At 36.3% G+C, this 19,573-nt stretch overlaps 1 protein-coding gene across 1 annotated transcript in view; it reads left to right on the plus strand.

Annotated features, from left to right (window-relative positions):
• The window catches only part of LOC113500765, a 99,574-nt gene that overhangs the window by 1,273 nt on the left and 78,728 nt on the right, over positions 1-19,573 (plus strand). The gene's annotated exons all lie outside the window — the stretch shown is intronic.

Genomic DNA, 19,573 nt, shown 5'->3' on the forward strand with positions numbered 1-19,573 from the left:
GATTTTTATTAAATTAACACTTTAAGGCGATTTAGTAAGGTATATTTTCGTTTGTCATGGTTATTACTAATCTTTCAAGTTTCGTAAATATTTAGTCTTAATTAATATAAGTAAGGTTAGCAATAAATTCATTATGCAGCATGGGATTACGACCATCAATTATGAAACCTGCCTTTTTAGTAAATTAAGGCATACAGGCATAAATAAGCACTTATAACCCATAAAATTGACCACCTGTCTTAACTTTTAATGTTTTTGGTATCCCTAGATATTGTTTCGTGTGGTCGTATTCTTTATTATTAAATATTAAAAATGTAAGTTTCCTGCATATGGTTTTACCATGCATATTTTGTTTGCTCTGAAATTTCCCCAATATCGACTAAAAAAAAACGTTCATTTTCGCAACATTTTACCCTCATTAAAAATTCATCCCACGAAAGTTAAAAAAATATATCTTCTGTTCGTTACGTAAAGTATTGGTTTCCGATTAAAACCGATATTTCTATTTAGCGCAGATCAACCGCATATCCCCAACAAATTGCTCGCAGAGACTTTAATCTGTCGGTATTGGGAGAACTCTCACCGGAGCAGGGCTCATCTTGCACTACGCCACGTCACTCGCATTAGTTACCGCTACTTGATGAACATTTTATTATACCTAATACTCTGATATGTTTACTTTAGAAACTAATTTGTCGTTTACATTGTTTATTTAACATGAAAGAGTTTCGAATTCGGGGATTGATTCGAATTTAAAATATAATCGGTTTTCAATATTCCTTTATTCCTACTGAAGATACTAAATAAAATCTTGAATTAGAATTCAAAAACCAGTTTGTGGTCGTACCTTTTTCAGTAGAACGTAAATAGAGCTCTTCGACACATTCAAGTTGATCGGATAGTCGATTGAACTGGACTGATATATCTCAATACAGCTTGCGGTTCATGTGCGGACGTAACACGTGAGGCCGTGAGAGTGATAGATAGATTATCGTAATTGGTAAAAAATGGGTCGGTTATGATTTTTGTAAGCAATGGTCAGTGCTTAAATTTTGTTATGAATATACAATTGATGCACCTACCCCTTTAAGGATAACTTGTAAAATATTTATTGGAGTTATATTACACTAACGCGTATTGTTGTATGCGCGAGCGCTGATGCCTCCGACGCACAAGCCACGCCGGCGCGGTGCGGCAAACGAGGGACACATCAGTTGCATAACAAGCGGGCGCTTCGGCGTCCGAGTAACGGGACTGCGGCGCGAGGGAGCCCGAGCCACCTCCGTGTCTAGACGTGATACTGCGATTATGTCAGATTCGACACTACCGGTATAATATCCGGCCACTTCGGTTAAGTGTTTTGGCAATTTTTCACAGCATCACTTCATCTAGATGACGCGATAGTTACGCGCCAGAGATTCTCACGAAACTTCCTCATTTCGTCATTTCTCATCACGAAATATGACTGTGAAACATGGACGCGGGCTGTCTGTTAGGCCGGGCTTATTCGTGCGATCATGAACGAGACCGTGACTGATCAGATACAATGACTTAGGCGGAAGAAATGATGCCGAGTAGCTTTTTAATGAGAGTAAACAAAGAAGGTCGCATCAATATCTGCGAGTGAGGCGTATTCGTTAATGTTGTAATTTGGTTTGTTTGCTGAATTTACTATCATTAATGTGTTCATGTAATTGGTTCGTAATCGTCGAGTACGGAAGGCGTAGACCGCGAATCCTGTTTGTGATCGCGTCCATCGAACTGGTTTGCAGAGGGCAATGAGTCTCATTACATGGCAAATGACTTCGCTAGCTACCAGTGGCTCGTTGCCTTTACGTATTAGCTCGTTTACATTTAACGAGTACGAATAGAGTCTAATGGTCTTAATCCTCTATACAACTACATGCAAAACATTTTTATTTGGCAAGAAATTGTTTACTTTTATGGAAGCGGACGACATTCACTCTCTTATATATTTTTTTAATCATCAACAACCAACCAAGTAACTGCCTAATGCTATTAATGAGTCTGTGAAAGTAACTTGACATCATGATTAATACTTGTTCTTTTCGTATAGATGACTGGTACTGCCAAAAACGGTAAGGTTAATGCTCGCCGGTTATCCTCCATAAGGTCGACCACGCTGCCGCTAACGGGGCAGTCATTATAATAATAGATCCTTATAGCCTTAGTGTATACATCCGCCTCCCTTTACTTTCAGTGCTTTACTTACATTAACCATCGTGATTTTCGGTTAACCTCCCGTTTGTGAAAATCACCGTTACTAAAAAATATTTTTGTAAACCGGCGTAAAACGTACGCAATTGAAACAATTGATCGCGACGATCGACCATTGTTAAATTGACGTTAACAATAAAATGGGAAACCAATTGGGGGACCGTTATTAAAATGTCACAGCGTAAAGAAATACCTCGTTTGATGTTGCGTTGCCTTTGTTCCTTATAACGAGCTATCAAAGAAGCTGCGCCCCGTCTCGGCTCGAATAAAACGAGTGTTAAAGGCCGCCACTTGGAATGTTTTGCTAAAAGGTACGAGCACAAGAAAAAAAATCTTTTAACAGCTATAAAGGATTTCAGCGAATTAGAATCAAAAGCAATGGTAGATTGTTTTGCTCTTAAGATTATGAAAAAATGGTGATTATACTACTCTAAACAATTAGATGCTTAAGTTTTTGTTCGTAATTTTTCACATTTAGTATGCCTATAAATGATTGTAATTAAAAAAAAAAAACCGGCCGTGTCTACTGCCTGGCTGGTTGAATTTGAGATGATACGATATTGTTTAATGCAGTAGGTATTGGAAAAAAGTCAATATCGATCATTTTTATAGTTCACAAAGCGCACACACGCACATAACCGATACAAGGCTTTATCAAAAGGATGCTTAGCATTGGTATTTAAGAAAATACCAGTACAATGTTATAGTATTACGGAAAACTCTAACGTAGAGGTATTCGAGTAGCCGAAGTGTACGAAATATCGTAACAACTTAGGAAAGTTACTGTTTAGCGGCGATGCGGTGTCGCGCGTCCTTACACTGAGTGGTTAGACTATTTAGTACGATACTCACCGTACCCCGGCTACACGAGTAACAGAGGTATTCCGTTGGAGTGTTCTGTATACCGAATACACCGTTCCAGCAAAATAAATTCGTTTTACAGCGGCATCCTCAAGTGGGCTATTGACTGCAATCACCGATACTTGGCTAAGCGTGGCAATAATGAGTCACGTTTATTGTAAGCGTAATGAGAGCAGTAGCTTCGTTTTTCGTCTTTGTTGGAAACATGTATTATGGAGCCGACGTAATTAAGACTTAACGCTCTCCATACATTTTGCTAATCTTTCATGATTTACATAGCGATTTAAATCCTACGATAACTGGATAATGCTTTAACAATGATTGCACTACTGTACATTGTGTGGACTGTACTCAACAATGGGTCCTACGATTCCTTCTCAACCTTTAAAATGAACAATACTCATTCTCAAGAATAGTAAGAATTCTTCAATCTTGATAGCTTTTAACCTGTGGGTAAGCAATATAATAAGATTACAACACAGTTATCAATGATGCGAACATTGCGACAGGTTTGTCGCTGCACTCTGCGGCGATTGTATTAGCTACGAGGTCGCTCTTAACTCAACCATAAGTCTTAATTATGGAAAAATATAGGTATAATCGCACGTTTATTATACACTTTGCCTTACTTATTATGTTCTACTATATTATAAGACTTGCTTAGGTTCAGTTAAGTCTATTAATATATTGAATTCCTTATGTATTTCTAGTTCTAAACGTTTAATAATGTTAATATTCAGTATATACATCTGTAAACTGATAAAAATTGTGTCAAATTATAGCTTTCAAACAATGTGTCGCCGTTTTCCATTAGGGCTGTTAACTAACTACCCCGTATTTCGCCATAATTCTGTGCGCAATAAGATTTCTACGAAGGTTCTGTTCTATTCACCAAGAGGTTCTGTTATTTTGCTGTAGGTACTTTCTATTCATTGCCTTGCTGCAATTGAGATGCTAGGGTTATTTTGTGCTAAAGGCAACACACAAAGAGAATTTCAAACTGGCAAGTTTGCAATTCCTTTCAAATTGTTAGAAAAAGTTATTGGTAACTTGTGGTTTGAATAAGGTTCAGGTTAAACTTATAAACATTTTTTGTAATAATAAAACGAAAAAGTAATACAACTTTTGTTACTAATTCACAAACTATTTTAGGGATCTTTCGAAGCCTGAAATTTACCGCAAAGATTTGAGATTTGACCAACACCCAAAAAGCACTTAGAGCAAGTCAAATAGAAGTAGAATGTTCTGAATTTTCACAGACATAATCTTGTGGACTGTGTTTTATATAATGCATGCTACGTAATGCTTTCAGATGAGTACAGCCTTACGTATTCCGCAGAGGTCATTCTCAGACTTAATGAAACAAACAGAGCAGACCTTAATAATGCTTGTGTTTGTAGTTTGGGTCAGAAGTGAAGACTTTGTACTTCGTTGTTATTCAAGTGAACTTTACTTTCTTATTGTAAAGCTCCCTTGATATCAAACTTACTGTTCAGATTGTTCTGTGCATGAATAGAACTGACGAAGTGAGTAAAATTTGTTATCTTTCGAATTTTTAAGATGTACTGTATACCGTCTTTATTATGAAACGACGGAATAACCCCTTCATAAGTTAAAGAAAATGGGAGTCGTTTGACATTAAAATTGTGTGACTCAGACACAGTACTAGTAAGATGAGGTTATCATTTATTACTGGTTTCAACAAGAGCGTGGAAGCCACTTAAGTGATGAGGAAACAAGGACAGAAACGAGATAGTTAAACTTGATAATGGCATTGTTAATACTTAATACCTGCCTGTGTCCCATCAAACGCCGCGCTCGAAGGCTGCTCTATCAACTAACAGTAGCAACTGGCTCTTTATTTGAATGTGGTGAGATTGTTTTATTGACCGCTTCTAATTCCTCAGAATTAACCTAAGTACGAGTATTGATTTCTTAATTTATCTGTTGGCTTACCGCGACTAGATAAACTGGGAATCCAGCAGGGCCGACCGGTTGTTGAGCAATCATTCTATGTGTATGCGCGCAGGAGCTAAAATGATCTAACCTGTTCTGACTATGCATTGGCCTTTACTAAATATCATCTTCGTCACTATATTTAATGTTCGTAACGGAAATCCTTGGACGCCGAATATAATATTATACATTATTATATGTGAATTGTGTCTTTGTTAGACTTCAAATTAAGTATACGTTATGTAACGAGAAGTTTAATTTATTTATTTTAACAACGTGTAGGTTAAAGAACAAACAAATAAATTAGGTGGCTTAACGCGCCTTTACTAACAATCCGTTTTATAAATTACACAGAAAGCACACAAGAATACTAGTTAACGCTAAGCTATGCAGTATTTTAGCCTCATTGAAGAACGGAGAAGCTAAAATGATAGTAGCACGACCCTCACTGCTACCAGGTACTTCGCCTATAGGCGTAATCCAGGATACATTCCACAAAGATGTGTTGATGTGCAGTTGTCTACTATTCGACAGTCAGGACAGTTCGACGACGAGACCCTTATTCTTAAAATTAGCAAAACCTCCTTGATAGAACATGTTCAGAAAATAAAATAGCTAAAACAAGATAAATTCAGATCAAAAGCTTGTCTGTTATGTTCTGTTATAAAAAGCAGGTTAAACCTAATTTGAAACTACAAAACCGTTAACCACTTTTCGACACAGTAGACTAGACTAGATGTGGAGGGCTGATTGCAGAATAGCGTGTTTCTATTACATGCGTGTAAGTAGAGTATTTTATTCATGCACATGTTATTCCGCGACGCCACGGGCGAAATTAATTAAAATAAAAAATTGAACCGTTGTTTCTTTTGTAACGGCGCTGTTTGTGCTAAAAACTGTCTAGGTGGCTATCAAAGAAGCAATTTCTTTTTTCTGACCCTCATGTTTGTTTTTTGTGGGTATCGAAATTACTCTTTAAATTGAGATTCGTGGTTTTGTAGCTATTTAATAATATACCCGCTTGTAACTGTCCCCAGGCTAAAATTTATTTCTAAAATTCCTTTGAAAAGATGATTAATATTGTGATACAATTAACTTCGTATAAATCAAAATGAATTGAGTGTCTTGTAAAAGATTAATAGTATACAATTAAGATTATTGAGTGTATGTTTGATGGGAGTTGCGGTTGTGAACCTCAACAGGAAGACTACATTACCATTACTGTCGCGTCGTGTCAACCGAAGACAGAAGTTGGCCACAGGGTCGCTACCTCTCACCCCCGCCCTCTACTACCCTTGTAATTATTTCGACACAAGCCAATTAATGACCGCGTGTCTTGTGGACATAAGCTATAATTAAATTTTAGTTATTATCTACTCAACTCGCGTATTTCGTACATACGTACCTATGTATTAATGCTATACACGGCGAGTTATGAGCTTATAAAAAGTAATGTCATAACGTTTGTACTTACATTAGTGTGATAGACTGTTATGCAACGTTTAATACTCTGCGGACATAGAATGGTCTGTAATATGTAATTTGCAATCTGTAGTCCGCTTGTGGTTTGATCTGTCACGTACGATTAACCTGAGGTTATGTTTTCTAGTATCGTAGTTGGCCGATAATTCTGAGGCAACTCATTTAGTATGGAGAATAAAGGATACGGCAATCATGACATTTATTTAGAAGCCGCTGATTAATGAATATTACCTGAACAAAAAACATAGCAGAACTAATCAATCTCAATTTACGAGTTGTACCGTTAAGTTTGATCAACTTACAAATTAACTCAAAGCGCAATTTTAATCTTTGACATTTTACATAACCAGATAGTAAATCTAAGTAGTTTTCAGACTCAAGCTACCAAAACCAACTTGAATCGTCATTTCAGCGACCTATTAAATTAACTATTCTAAAATGTTGATTCTGACGCAATTCAAATTTCGTCGCTTCCGCCTTATATTGTTCTAACCAAAACAAGAAGTTTTGGACACCTATTATTGCCTAGCATCATCCTATAATTGGTCTGGGATATTGTAAAAGTTCACATTGATACACTCAAAGTCACCTCAACTAATCTGTCAAGGTGGTACAAAATGCTAAAGTTGAACAACAAGACGCGCGGTTAGTTCCGAATGTTTACGAGCGTGTGGTGAAGTCATCGGAGGGGCATGCAGTGGCGTCATCCTTCGCGGATGCAAAAAGGTTTTACTTATTTTTTTAAATAGGAAATAATGTTGTAATGAAACAACCTTTTCACTTTGTATGATATGTTGTATTAATATGAATGTTATTGTATTGCTAGAAGAAGGCAGTACTTTTGTTTCTGGACAGAAACACACAAGCCAACAAAAAAAAGCTAACGTTCTATTTTCAGACTCTACCAAGACTAAATATTTTCGCTATACTCTTTATCTTCACCCTAGAGTAAAGTGGAATACTGTTTATTACAGAGAGGTCGTATCAGGCAATCAAAGATAAATTGCGACGCTTGGTAAACTAAGCTAAATAACCTATTATAAAAGTTGTTGAAAATATGTTAGGTAATCTTTCAAAAGACTTGCATTCAAAGATGCTGTAAATGTCAGATGTCGGTAAGTGCATATGCAATGTATAAACGTGTTTATAAATGCAGATTTCGAAACTGGATTCACAATTGCTTTTGTTTTTGAAAACGTTCCACTATTATGTAAAAATGCAAATGTACACGTTACTGTGTAAAATCTTTAATGGATTCATTTGAAATGCTGCAAAAAGAGTTTTGAACAAATCCTTCTGTGAGTGGAGCGCAACTGTTTTCCCACGGGAAGTAAGAAACTGTTTAATACAATTCAGCTTCGGATTTCCGTACATACCTAGATTAGTTCTACACTGAAGGTTAACTACAAAACATGAGATCCGTGTACTGACATTAATGGTAAAGATTAATGTTATTTACAGTAATCGGGATGTAACTGTATTTGTTCCTTATTTGGCAAGACGAGTTGGGCGTAACACACTTTTTATATTGTAGATGTTAGAAAGGTCAGCCGAGTAACATTACTGCGGATCGGCGGGCGGCGGGCGGCGGGCGGCGGGAGGCGAGCTCGCCTACACCAATAACATTGTTTTTGTAAAGAATTGTTATGTAGATGATTGATTTTACTGTTTTTAGTCTTTGAGGATGTTCGATATAATTGGTTCTTGCAATACCTTCGCTATATTAACTCTGCATATTTTTCTCTTTAGCATGCTCTATGTAGGTATTATTATTATAAGTGTTGCTCTTGCAAAATTAGACGGTTGACTCAGATGCACATGACACGATATTAAATATTGCTGTTATTATGTTGCACCTAAAGTTTGTCAGTATCACAATGTTCTCTACGATATCTGGAATACCTGACAAGGGTTACTTCTGCCAAGTATGGTAGTATACTTTCTTTGATTACCATTCCCTAATTACCTAGAAACGTGTACATAGTTACTTTTACTCAAAATTATAAATACGTCAGAGGCAGCGTAGTGCTTACTTAAGCCCAAGAACGAAGCTTAGTTATTGGATCTAGCATTACTAAGGATTCTGTAAGACGGGGCGGGTACAAGCAGCAATAACCACTACTAACAGATTGTAATATTACTGTAATCTTTGACGCAGACGTTGATGTATCAAGAGAAGGAAATTTATGACGTGTGCAATACCTTCATAGTCTTGCATAATGAGAACGAAGCTTATAATGCATTCAATTAGCTCCATAATGCTATAGGCTGTGAGTAAACTATTTTTGAAATGTTTTAAGATTAGAAAATCTTTATTAGTCTGCTTGCTGTGTCTAAATCAAACATTCAATCATCTCAATTGAAACGTTTAACATTAAAAGATGAGTGTAGTCAAGGTAGCAACAGTTTTTGAAAAGCCATATATTTATAACTATTCATTTTCCACAATCAATCCGCCCACGTTCTCGCTAAGTCATCAATCGTTGAAAAAATGTACCTCAGTCTACTTAAATACTTCTGTTTATTGAATCAGAAAATATTTTGTTGCAGGTACGTGACTAATATGCCTATATCAATGTTTCTGAAGTTCAAGTATATCAAGAAAAGCGCTTTCCAGCTTTCGGTAAGTGGATGTTGAAGAAAATGGTTAATATATTTCTTTTGACATAGATAGAGGTAGGCTGTATTACCTGTTACTGTGTTATAAATTAACTAGCTAATTGTATTTATTTTCGTCGTGGTTTTGTTCCCTCTTTAAACATTTACAAACCAATTATTAAGTATTTTCAACTGTTAGCGAAAAGCTGGTTTCGTTTATGTTTTCATACGCTGAGCCCTCAGTGCCGACAGCCGGCCTCATTTCCGTGCTGTCTAATTTGGGCCGACTACTAAACGTTCACGTAGGCCGGTGAAATTTCGAAGGCAACCATAATTACTCAATTAATATCAGTGGAGTCGCGTACTGCGGTTTACTTCGTGTTCATTTCATTGCATAACCGGTTATTAGCTTGCTCTTGTTTGCAGCCGCACTGTTCTCACAGATTTACAACACTACATGGGCCAAATAAAAACAACTGTGGGAAATTTTATACACTATGTTTAAACATATGGCTCTAGTGCCGACGTAATTGGCGAACGGTTGCACTGAATAATTTAAAGGAATACGTATAACTTCGATGTAATATTCAATGCGGAGAGGTTTTAACTGTACTCATACGAGGTACAGGTAAAAACAAATATGTGTGTGGTCATTACGTATCTACTTATCTTATTTGTGTCAAGCTGGTGTTTTGCTTCGTTCGCATTCACGCATGCTTTAAATAGCGGTCGCAGTAATCTAGTCATTTACATAAATGGAAAAATATAAATGGATGATTAAAATAATGATGAGGGAATGTCCGTTAAAAGTTTTGTACAAGCGAAGCAAGTAGCAACAAAGCGTTTAGAACGTAATCGGTCACGAAGGTCTCGTTTGTGCATTGTTGGTTTCCTCCTTATGAGGCGGGGAAATGGGAAAGTCAAGGTATTTAATTTAATGTGTACGAGTACCGCGAGTGACGTGTACGTTGGAAATTTTAAGTTTGAGCGAAAAGTTGAAACAAATGTAATTATTTGTTCGGGAACGGTGCACGGCCTTGCCATGGCGCCTTAACATTTCCCCACTGCTGACAACTGACAACCTAATTGTTTAAGAAGCAGCTTTCAATTAAACCCGTTTAAAGTTTACTTTAAATAGAGTACTTTCTAAACCTACATAGTAACTAAATAACATAATTGAAGAGAGATTCTAAGAAAGGATAAAATATCTGGGAGACTGTTATGGTTGTACGCTTAGTTAGAAACTTGTCAATTAAGTTGTCTCATTAAAGTCCTATTAATTTTGTAATAAGAGGTTGTTTAGCGAGCGTCATCGCTACAAGTTCCATTGTTATAAGTTAAATTGTAGGTATTCAATATCGACTACCCGTGTCTAGTAAATTTGGAGTTTAATATTTGTAATAGTAAGTCCTCTGTTGCACAAGCACTCATAAACTCTGTAAGGCCAATTTGAATGTATAATAGCCGCCTTCAATGTTAAAAGAAATCACGAGGAAGCCCACGCTTTCATTATGAATTCTGAGTGTGTGTAATACTGTCAGGCTAGTAGTGACTCTGGCGGCATCGGTAGGTGTCACTTTGTCACGTTGGCTATAAACTACCGGAACTGCGTGGCCCGGTAGCGTCGAGCGTGAAGAGTTCACCGCAACACATGCAAGTTCAAATGAATTCATGCTTCATATATTTGAATTGAACAAACCGCATCCTACTATGTAATACAATTATTATATATTTTTTTAATATTGTTCAACCGACTTTCAATAGAAACTACGGAGACAAAGTTGAAATTTATGGGACCAAATGACAGCTATTTCATTATAAATGAAAAAAAGACAACGAAATCGGTGAAGTCGAAGAAGTCGAAGTTCCGAGGTAATAAATCAAAGAATTGAATTAAAAACCTATTATTTGAAAACTGTTGAAAAGATGAAATTCTTTCTAGCGATACACATATGAGAGAAGACCTGTTCACAACTGTTAAGCATGAATCCTATTTTTTTACTTTATTAAAATACACTAAAGAACATTACGACCTCAAAGACCGTTAAGAATTATCAACTTTAATATAGGCAATATTCAAAAACAATTGCTACGTTACGAAACCTTTATAATGAATGGGCGAAAGTTTCGAATTTCATTTCGATTCGGTCCCAAATAGAACATGATTAATAAGGCAAGGTCCCGGTATTTTAATTTACGTACTGACTTTATTTTAACGACAATTGATTGCTTGATAATGAATACCAATAGAATAAAATTATATTGCTACGACTTGAATAACGCAATTTGATTACAAAATACAACTTAATGTTTTCATTACAAGAGAAGCTCTACAAATATCTTCTTTTTCAAAAACATCACTCTTACTTGTTGTTGTTCTATATCTAGTTTTTAGAAATTCTGGCAATCCCAGTTTCTTATTTCACAAAACAAGTCTAGTCAATGTGAATTTCTTAGCAAGTCTTAAGTTAATTCAACGAACTGAAACGTAGTTTTGGAAATGGGCTTGGACGCAGATTAATGTGGTACATTTTATACCGACAACGCTAACGTGTTACGTGGTTTTATGTGCCTCAAACGGTAGGCTTCGAATTAGTTTAAGTCAGGGTGTAGTGAGGTCAGCGATAGTCGGGCCATTTGTTTTATTTTCGTCCAGGGAGATACAATAATGGTTTGTTTACGGTTCCTTTTCTTTGATTGATATTTTATGTGTGTATCTACTTATTTTACATTGAAATAGGGTCGAGCCGATTCTGACATTATTATAATTAACGTCGATAAAAATCTTTGAGGTGTGGACACTAACGACCTTCGGCACTTATCTGAAGGTTCACACCCACCCACGTGTGTCACCTAGTTATATACACAGGAAAAGGTGTGGAGGATTAAAACAGCAAACTATTGACCAAGTTTGTTGAAAATTGTTTACAAAGGCAATTAAGTGGGTTTTCATTTAGACTTTCAAGCCACGCGCTCGCTTTTACGCGACAAATCTAACACACTAAAACCTACAAGAGATTTGAGATAAATCACGTTAGAACGAGCGGTCTTAGTACATATACACACCTGTATAACAGGTTGACCCTGTGTCTCGGACACAATTTGTCGCTTAGTAAAAATACATTCGTGCTGAATAGACTTTTTATCCGACGTCAATAAAAAGAAATTACTTAAACGAAATGCTTCATTTCTGTACTAAGGAAAAAAACGTATAGAACTTAAAAAGGGGTAATTTCCCCGTGGGAGAGAAGAGTTGCTTTTGCGGGTCATCGCGGATCGCCCTGGGGAATGCTGAGGAGGACCGATTTAATTATTGTTCTTGTTCTTAATTGTTCGTGGGGGGATAGATTAAGAGTACAATCCCCCTTCGCGCAAGAGGCGATGAACTCGACGTGGGCCTGATGAATAATCGACAATAGACTGGGCACATACCATAGGAAACGTGGGAGTATAATTCGCTTCGTAAGATTAATTATATTTTGTTAGTTGTTATGTTTTTTTGTCATGGGTCATCAATAGAATGTCATCTAATGAACGGTCGAAACATTCGAAGTAAATAAATCGATAAAATTCATGATCCATACCATTTTTACCATTTAAAAGTATAAAGTTGTCTCACCTCTAGCTTGGATTATCGACTGTCACTTAGACGTTTACCTATTAGACTTGACATTTCATAAAAAAGGTAGATGAAACCCGTGTTAGGCAAATAAATATTTACACAATTCTTTCTGTAACATTTCCAAACCTTTCCTCTAGACTTGGGAGTACGATTTAGTTTTCTAATTTATTGCGTTCTACGTAAAATACTATACTTAAAAGAATTTCTTAGTAGCAATTTAATAAATCCACCTCTCCAAGTTTCAGAATTACTTTCATTTATACATTTGTTTTTTATATTTCCTTTAATCAGCGCAGTAATACCATAGAACGTCATATTAAAACGTTTCGTATCTTTTAGATAAAATAGTACTCGTAGACTGGTGATTGTTTGAGCTGGAGTTTGGAGAGATGTAGCGCCGAGTCCATTTTCCGTAAGCTCTCTTATTTACCCGCGCTAGTGTGTTCAGTCCCCTTCAACCTCTATCTCTTAAATTCACTTAGTACTGAGTATCGTTCGTCTCTGCTTCAGTTATTTTAGGATAACATAGATAAGTAGATAATGCACTTTTTAAATCGAATCTTATCAAATGCGTTTTGCTTTTATTTTACTTTTGCTTGATATACACAGGACAAAAACGCTCAATGCGTAATGATTCCCTTCCTTGTTAACAAGCTCCTCAGTACATGTAAGAAAAATATATTCAACCGAATCTATTAGCACGTCAACAAAAAAGTTTAATTTAAAACATTACACAGAACTGTCATGACGGTCGTGTCCGGTTATGTCCGCTTTATTACAGGTTAAGTATGCAGGTAGCCGAGTGATTGATGTGTGTGATGTGAGGATCGTTCTGAGTGCATCGTCCTTCCGCCTGAATCATAGATCGTTAACCCACTTCCGCCCACGTGTGTGTCGTTTTAAACAAAAAGGTTTGCTCGGTATAATCTTTGCGTATGTTTTGAATACTTAAGGCCGTTGTCTTATTCGTCTCCTATAAACATTTCAGGTCGTCCACAGCGTCACGCCATGGTTTGTGACGATCCAAGTTATTACAGAAAATATTATTGCAATTGCGGAAGAGAGATGCCTTTCTACGCCTTGTAGTGCGCTGTCATGCTTCTATATATTACTTAAGAGCCCTCAGAAATGCACGCTACGTCAGCGTGTCAAAGGGACCACATCTGCTCTGCAAATGAGTGACGTTGTAGGCGGCCTATGGCGTTTACAGGAAACGACGGAGTTGCCTAAGAGTAGTATGTAGTGACTCGTGTGTACGAGGGCGAGTCACCGACCTCTCTGTTGTATTGCGTGAATATTTTATTATTTCGGGTCTCGTCCTCAAAATTAGCATTTAAACATGTAACAATTAGCGAACAGAAGTACGTTGTGTCAACACACCGAAGCTATAAATTAATCAAAAAGTAAGTAAAAGCTTTCGTCTCGTTTCATTGTAAAACGGTTTTCAATATGTATAAACAAACAGTGAATTTTGTTCAATAATGCCTGTATCGTACTTATAAGGTCCTTGGTTAAGGTTGTCAGACAGCTTGTGTTGTAACCATAGCAATTACTATTTAGGTAAAACTAGTGCAGTAATTTAACTGTTACTATCTTATTGCGCACCTTTTCAAAGGCTTATTTTTTTAAAGACGATTTTTTTACATTATTTGAATACCAGTGTCCTACTACCTACTTAAACTTATGTAGTTTCTCGTTCGTATTGTTGTAAGATCGAGTTCAGTGCTTTGTCAGTCAATTCTCCAATTCGTAGGGAACAGACTATTGGGTGGGGTCTTACAAAAGCCGGTACCTACTCGTACCTATAAAACGAAGGTTTTTCCAAAGAGATTGTTTATTTAGCGAACAATTGAACTCGGTCGTCCTTTGATCAATTTTGGATAAGGCGTTTTGTTCAAAAGCTCTCTTCACTACGAATAGTTGGGGATTAGATAATCTAGTTATTGATTACAAAGAAATGAAAACGAATAGACACATTATTGTATTTCCTGTACAAAAATCTTGCCAAAATTTAGACGTTGCTTTACATTATGATAAACTAGCTAGCTAGCCCGCTGCAAGTCGAAAATGATGACAAGGAAACATAAATGGTTTTGTTAATCGTGGTAATAAACTAGGTGTTTTTTCATTAAAGTGGAACAAACATTCATACATCCATACCTACATACAACTACATACTTTCGCGTTTATAAAATAAGTAGGATAATCTTCTTACTGGAAACATTTGATTCAGAAATATTGCGTAAAACATCAATTAAAAACATGATAATAATATATTTAGTGTGATGTGAAACGTCCACTAGGTAGTTCGTATTGCGGTCGTGTGAACACGCCACATCACAATATGTCCGCTCCGCTGTCCGTGGTCGCAGCCTGACCTGCACTGCCCCGACTGTCCTGGTTTGCGGTCGCATGCGTTATTTTATATAATTCGGCAGGTTTACTTATATTTTCAAAAATAAAATATACTTTTATAAACTTGTATGTCGATTGTCCACCTATTTCCGTAACATACCCGTAATACGACTGACTGCACATTAACAAAAAACAAATCCGTATGGAGTTACAAGTTCACTAGTTTATGTTGGAAATCATCCATCCATACATAATGACAGTCGTTTTGTAATAAAAGTAGTTAAGTTCAACAACCTGACAATATCAACAATTAAAATAGACCACAACTGTACTAATATTTACATAAAGACTGCTGTATTAAAAACGTTATAATGAAATACGTAACCTGTATTGAAAACCGTAATAGCTTAATCACTGAGCCACCATTAATCATTGTCGGAGGTAAAAAACTTAGAAAACAATAACCTTTACCAACCTTCTTCGTTTTAATAACTCTTTAAGGCTGGGCAACTTGGGAATTTATGTTTATCATTAACTTTATATTGATTTAGGCAGTCCGCAACAGCAAGGTGACCTAAATAATGTAATCCTTAAACTTCTACCTAGTCTAGACAGCAATATCGCTAGATATTAAATTACGAACAAATGAGATTACGCCTCTGTTCAATTGTTTTAGTCTTATTTATAATATTGTTCGCCAGGTACCACCTACGTCTATTTTAAAGGTGAAATTACAGTTTATTGAATTTTAGACTGTTGTCTATTAAATATCAGTCAATCAATGTTTCAACTGTAACAAGCGGCCCTTTAGAGAGACTGGTTGGCTAATATTCATATCTAAGTAAGAAAGGTTGAGAATCACCGCTGTCACGAATTGTGCTGGTTCTGATAGAGCATTTTGTGAGTACCTACACGTAAAACTTTGCTTTAATGTATATTGATGTTTTATTTCGGACAACACACGTACTCATATTTATTTCACTCATAAATGAGAAATGTAAAGTACCTACGTAATATGTTCGCGCGCATGTTGCTGCCTCATAAATAGATCAGTTAAAGCACTATAATTCTCACATCGGCGCAGCTCACTGAAAGCTCCCATGAATTTTATTGATTCCCTTTGAGCCATCAATTTGTATATTCTAGTTACTGTAAACAGAGTATTGAAAAGCGTGTCTATTTACTCGAAGGAAAGTAGTTGCAGTTTGTTCACCACTTATTTAGAACAATCCGTACAAATGCTTCAATAGCAAGTGCTTTAGTTGTTTTACCCTGGCTGGTAGTTTGTAAGGACGGGTTAGATCGTGATGGATAAATAAACCCAATAAAACGAGTGTTTCGCAGTAGTTCTTTGTTTGAAATAGTTCTGCCGAATATCATACAAAAAGGCCTGTTAAAATTCGATAGGATTTTATACATCGGGGAATCAGAGAGATTCTCTAAGTTAATTCAATTTACCGCTTCGGCGTTGAAGGTGTTAGATATATATTTTGGCGTGATTTTCGTTCCATATCTGTGCATACCGTAACGCCGTGTATGACTGGATGTTCTCCACTCCTCGCCTAAAGCCTTGCCAATATAACCCTCTGCTCAATTTATTCCTTTCTATCGGATTTCCTCTTCTGAGTTCTCTTGAATATTTATGAAGTTAACTTTTACTATGGAGCTTTTTAAGCAATATCCGTCTGCCAAAATTGATCGGGAATTATATAAATGATACGGATAAATGTTTGTCGGATGTATTTACATGTTCACTGAATATTTAATCTTATGGATTTCGTTAATTATTTACATTTTTACGATTAATATTAACGAGACTTGTGTAATGTCAACATTTACATAACTCGTACATTGTTAGGCATACTAATAGTAAGGATCCCAGTAATAAAGCTCACCACGTTAATACAACATTCAATCTCCCGAGCCGCCATCCGCCGTCAATTTCGCAGGCGTTTGTTCAATTTTCGTCGGAGCTGATAATAATGGATCAACATTTTTCTCACATACGTAAGAACCAGTACACAGCATCTAATATCGGCCTTTTGTCCGCGTGTCTGGGGCAAGAGGGTCGCTATCGTCGCTATTAATAACACGCTCTCAATGTCACGTCTCCACGACGAAGTTGCCCCACGCATCCTTGACATTATCTGTATTTGCAAGGCATCTCTATGCACAGTATGACAATAAAATTCACACTTTAAAATATGTTTCGAAGACAATTTTATTAGGTTCGGATAGATTATAATAATAACAAAATCCGCCTGTATTCGCTCCTCTGCCACGAAATCCCTTTGGTAAGTCGTTATAGCAACAAAAACATGATAAAGGAGAAAGGTAGTTTCAATTTAATATGCGACTGTACCTATATTTATAGATAAAATCAGAAATTCTCTTTAATAGGTCAAAGAGCGGAAATACATAAATATGTCTGAATAAAACATTTCATCTGAGCATATTCAACGCACGGATGAGCTATTAACATTAATTACCGTTGCTTAATTATTGATAAATAATACCATATTTTAATTTATGTGAAGCTGAAAGGTAAAGGTTCACAATCGACGTGTATTCGAGTCATTGATATTTATTGTTTTATTGCTACTCATGGTAGTAATTTTCCAAGGATATTGTCAACTGACATCAAATTTAATTATACCGTTTCGGGTTGAAACGACTATTATAAAATGCTTTATTACACTGTTTTACTTTACCTATTAATTCAGTTTCCTATGTATTTTGTATCAGCTATAAATAATTTAGCTATAGTATCACATGTTAACATGGGCTTACATTTGCAATTGACTAGGTTATAGGTAAATCTATGTTGTGTTAACATATCTGAATTTGTAATCATTCCATTCGGATTGGTGCAATACGCAACTCTTTTTCTCTGCTGGGGTTCTGTTACTAGTTTGTCTTAAAGTAATATTATTATATTGCAGTTGTTGAAGAAAGACGTCGCTCTATGCCGTGTAGTGCGCTGTCATTCTTCCACAACAGCAACAATCTTCCTCTAATGAGAGGTTGTGGCAGTCTCCTTGTTCAGAGTTTTAGTACTTATGCCATATAAAAGTAGAAACAATGAATGGCGAAATATCTTCTTTGAAGTAGCACTTAACGCCATAAATATTTAAACTTTTTATAAAGTTGCTGTCAATGACAAAATTGTGACAAGTACGCTCGATTGTGCAAAAGGTTAGAAAATGTTTGAACTCGTACCGTTTGAATTATTTATTAACATTATTAGTGTTAGATGTTGGCACAATGGTTATTGTATTTTTCGTTGTAAGTAGGCTTTCTTTATCCTCAGACGGTGACAGTCATTCGTTATGTATAAGATAAGGTATGAATAGAAATGAAAAAATTACAATAAGAAGATTGGTTGTGATCCATCACAAAATATACGAGGTTGTGACGCTTAGCATGGCCGGCAACTTACAAAGGAATTTTATCAGATTTTAACTAATTGGATACTATATAGAATTGTAAACTTTATCAGGCAAACATTTATATGATTTTATACGCTTTGTTTCGACATTTTTTAATACGACTGTAAAAAAAAACCATATCTACTTTTAAACATAAATAAACAAAAATCGCAGTTGAAATATTCCGATATAAATGCGTATTATTAATAACAGACGCAGTAACGGATATGAATGTTCGATACAGTAGTTCATTCACATGTAGAGTGAACATCCGCAATGAACGAATGATTAAGTGAATGGTATCGCACGCTCCATATACCGACGCTATCATGAATACGTGGTTATGGTATGTAGTATAATATGCGTACGGCATAACTGTCCCAACGGTTTGTTACATGTATTGTGATATTCAATATGCAGTGTTCACATTGTGCTTGTGTTATTCTACAAATACTTGGCAAATATGGGTTAGTTGGTTAGATAAATAATGTTCAAATTCGAATGTACTGTTTTAGGTTTCTTTCATTCGTTTATGCTCTGGTAGGGCGTTTTGTTTCATTGACGTTCTTACTCATCTTGTCAATAATTCTAGTCCAAATTCTTCGAATCGCGACGCCACCGCCGCGTCAGCTCATGATTAAATACTCTAGTTGGGTCCGAGACCAGTCGGGCAATCCCGATAAATATGCTGGAGTAACTTTGCATCATTTAATAACATGCAGACGAATGATACTGGGTGCGAGTTTCCTTCATGGGACCCCCACAACCTCTCAGTCGTAGAACAGAGACAACGTTATACAACGTGTATTACGTCATCTCGCTTCCACAACTGCTTCAGTACTGTTTAATACAAGATGGTAGGTCCCCAGATCTAGGAACGAAAGCATAATGTTTATACGTCATTATCCATGATATGTAGTGCAACAATATAATTGTATGACATATTCTCACGCAGTAATGCGTGCAATAAATGAGCGTGTAATTAGTCTCTTAAGACCATTGTTTGAAACGCACTGTGGCTTTAGTCAAGCAC

This window comes from Trichoplusia ni, chromosome 14 (genome assembly GCF_003590095.1).
Source record: "Trichoplusia ni isolate ovarian cell line Hi5 chromosome 14, tn1, whole genome shotgun sequence".
NCBI classification, from domain to species: Eukaryota; Metazoa; Arthropoda; class Insecta; order Lepidoptera; family Noctuidae; genus Trichoplusia; species Trichoplusia ni.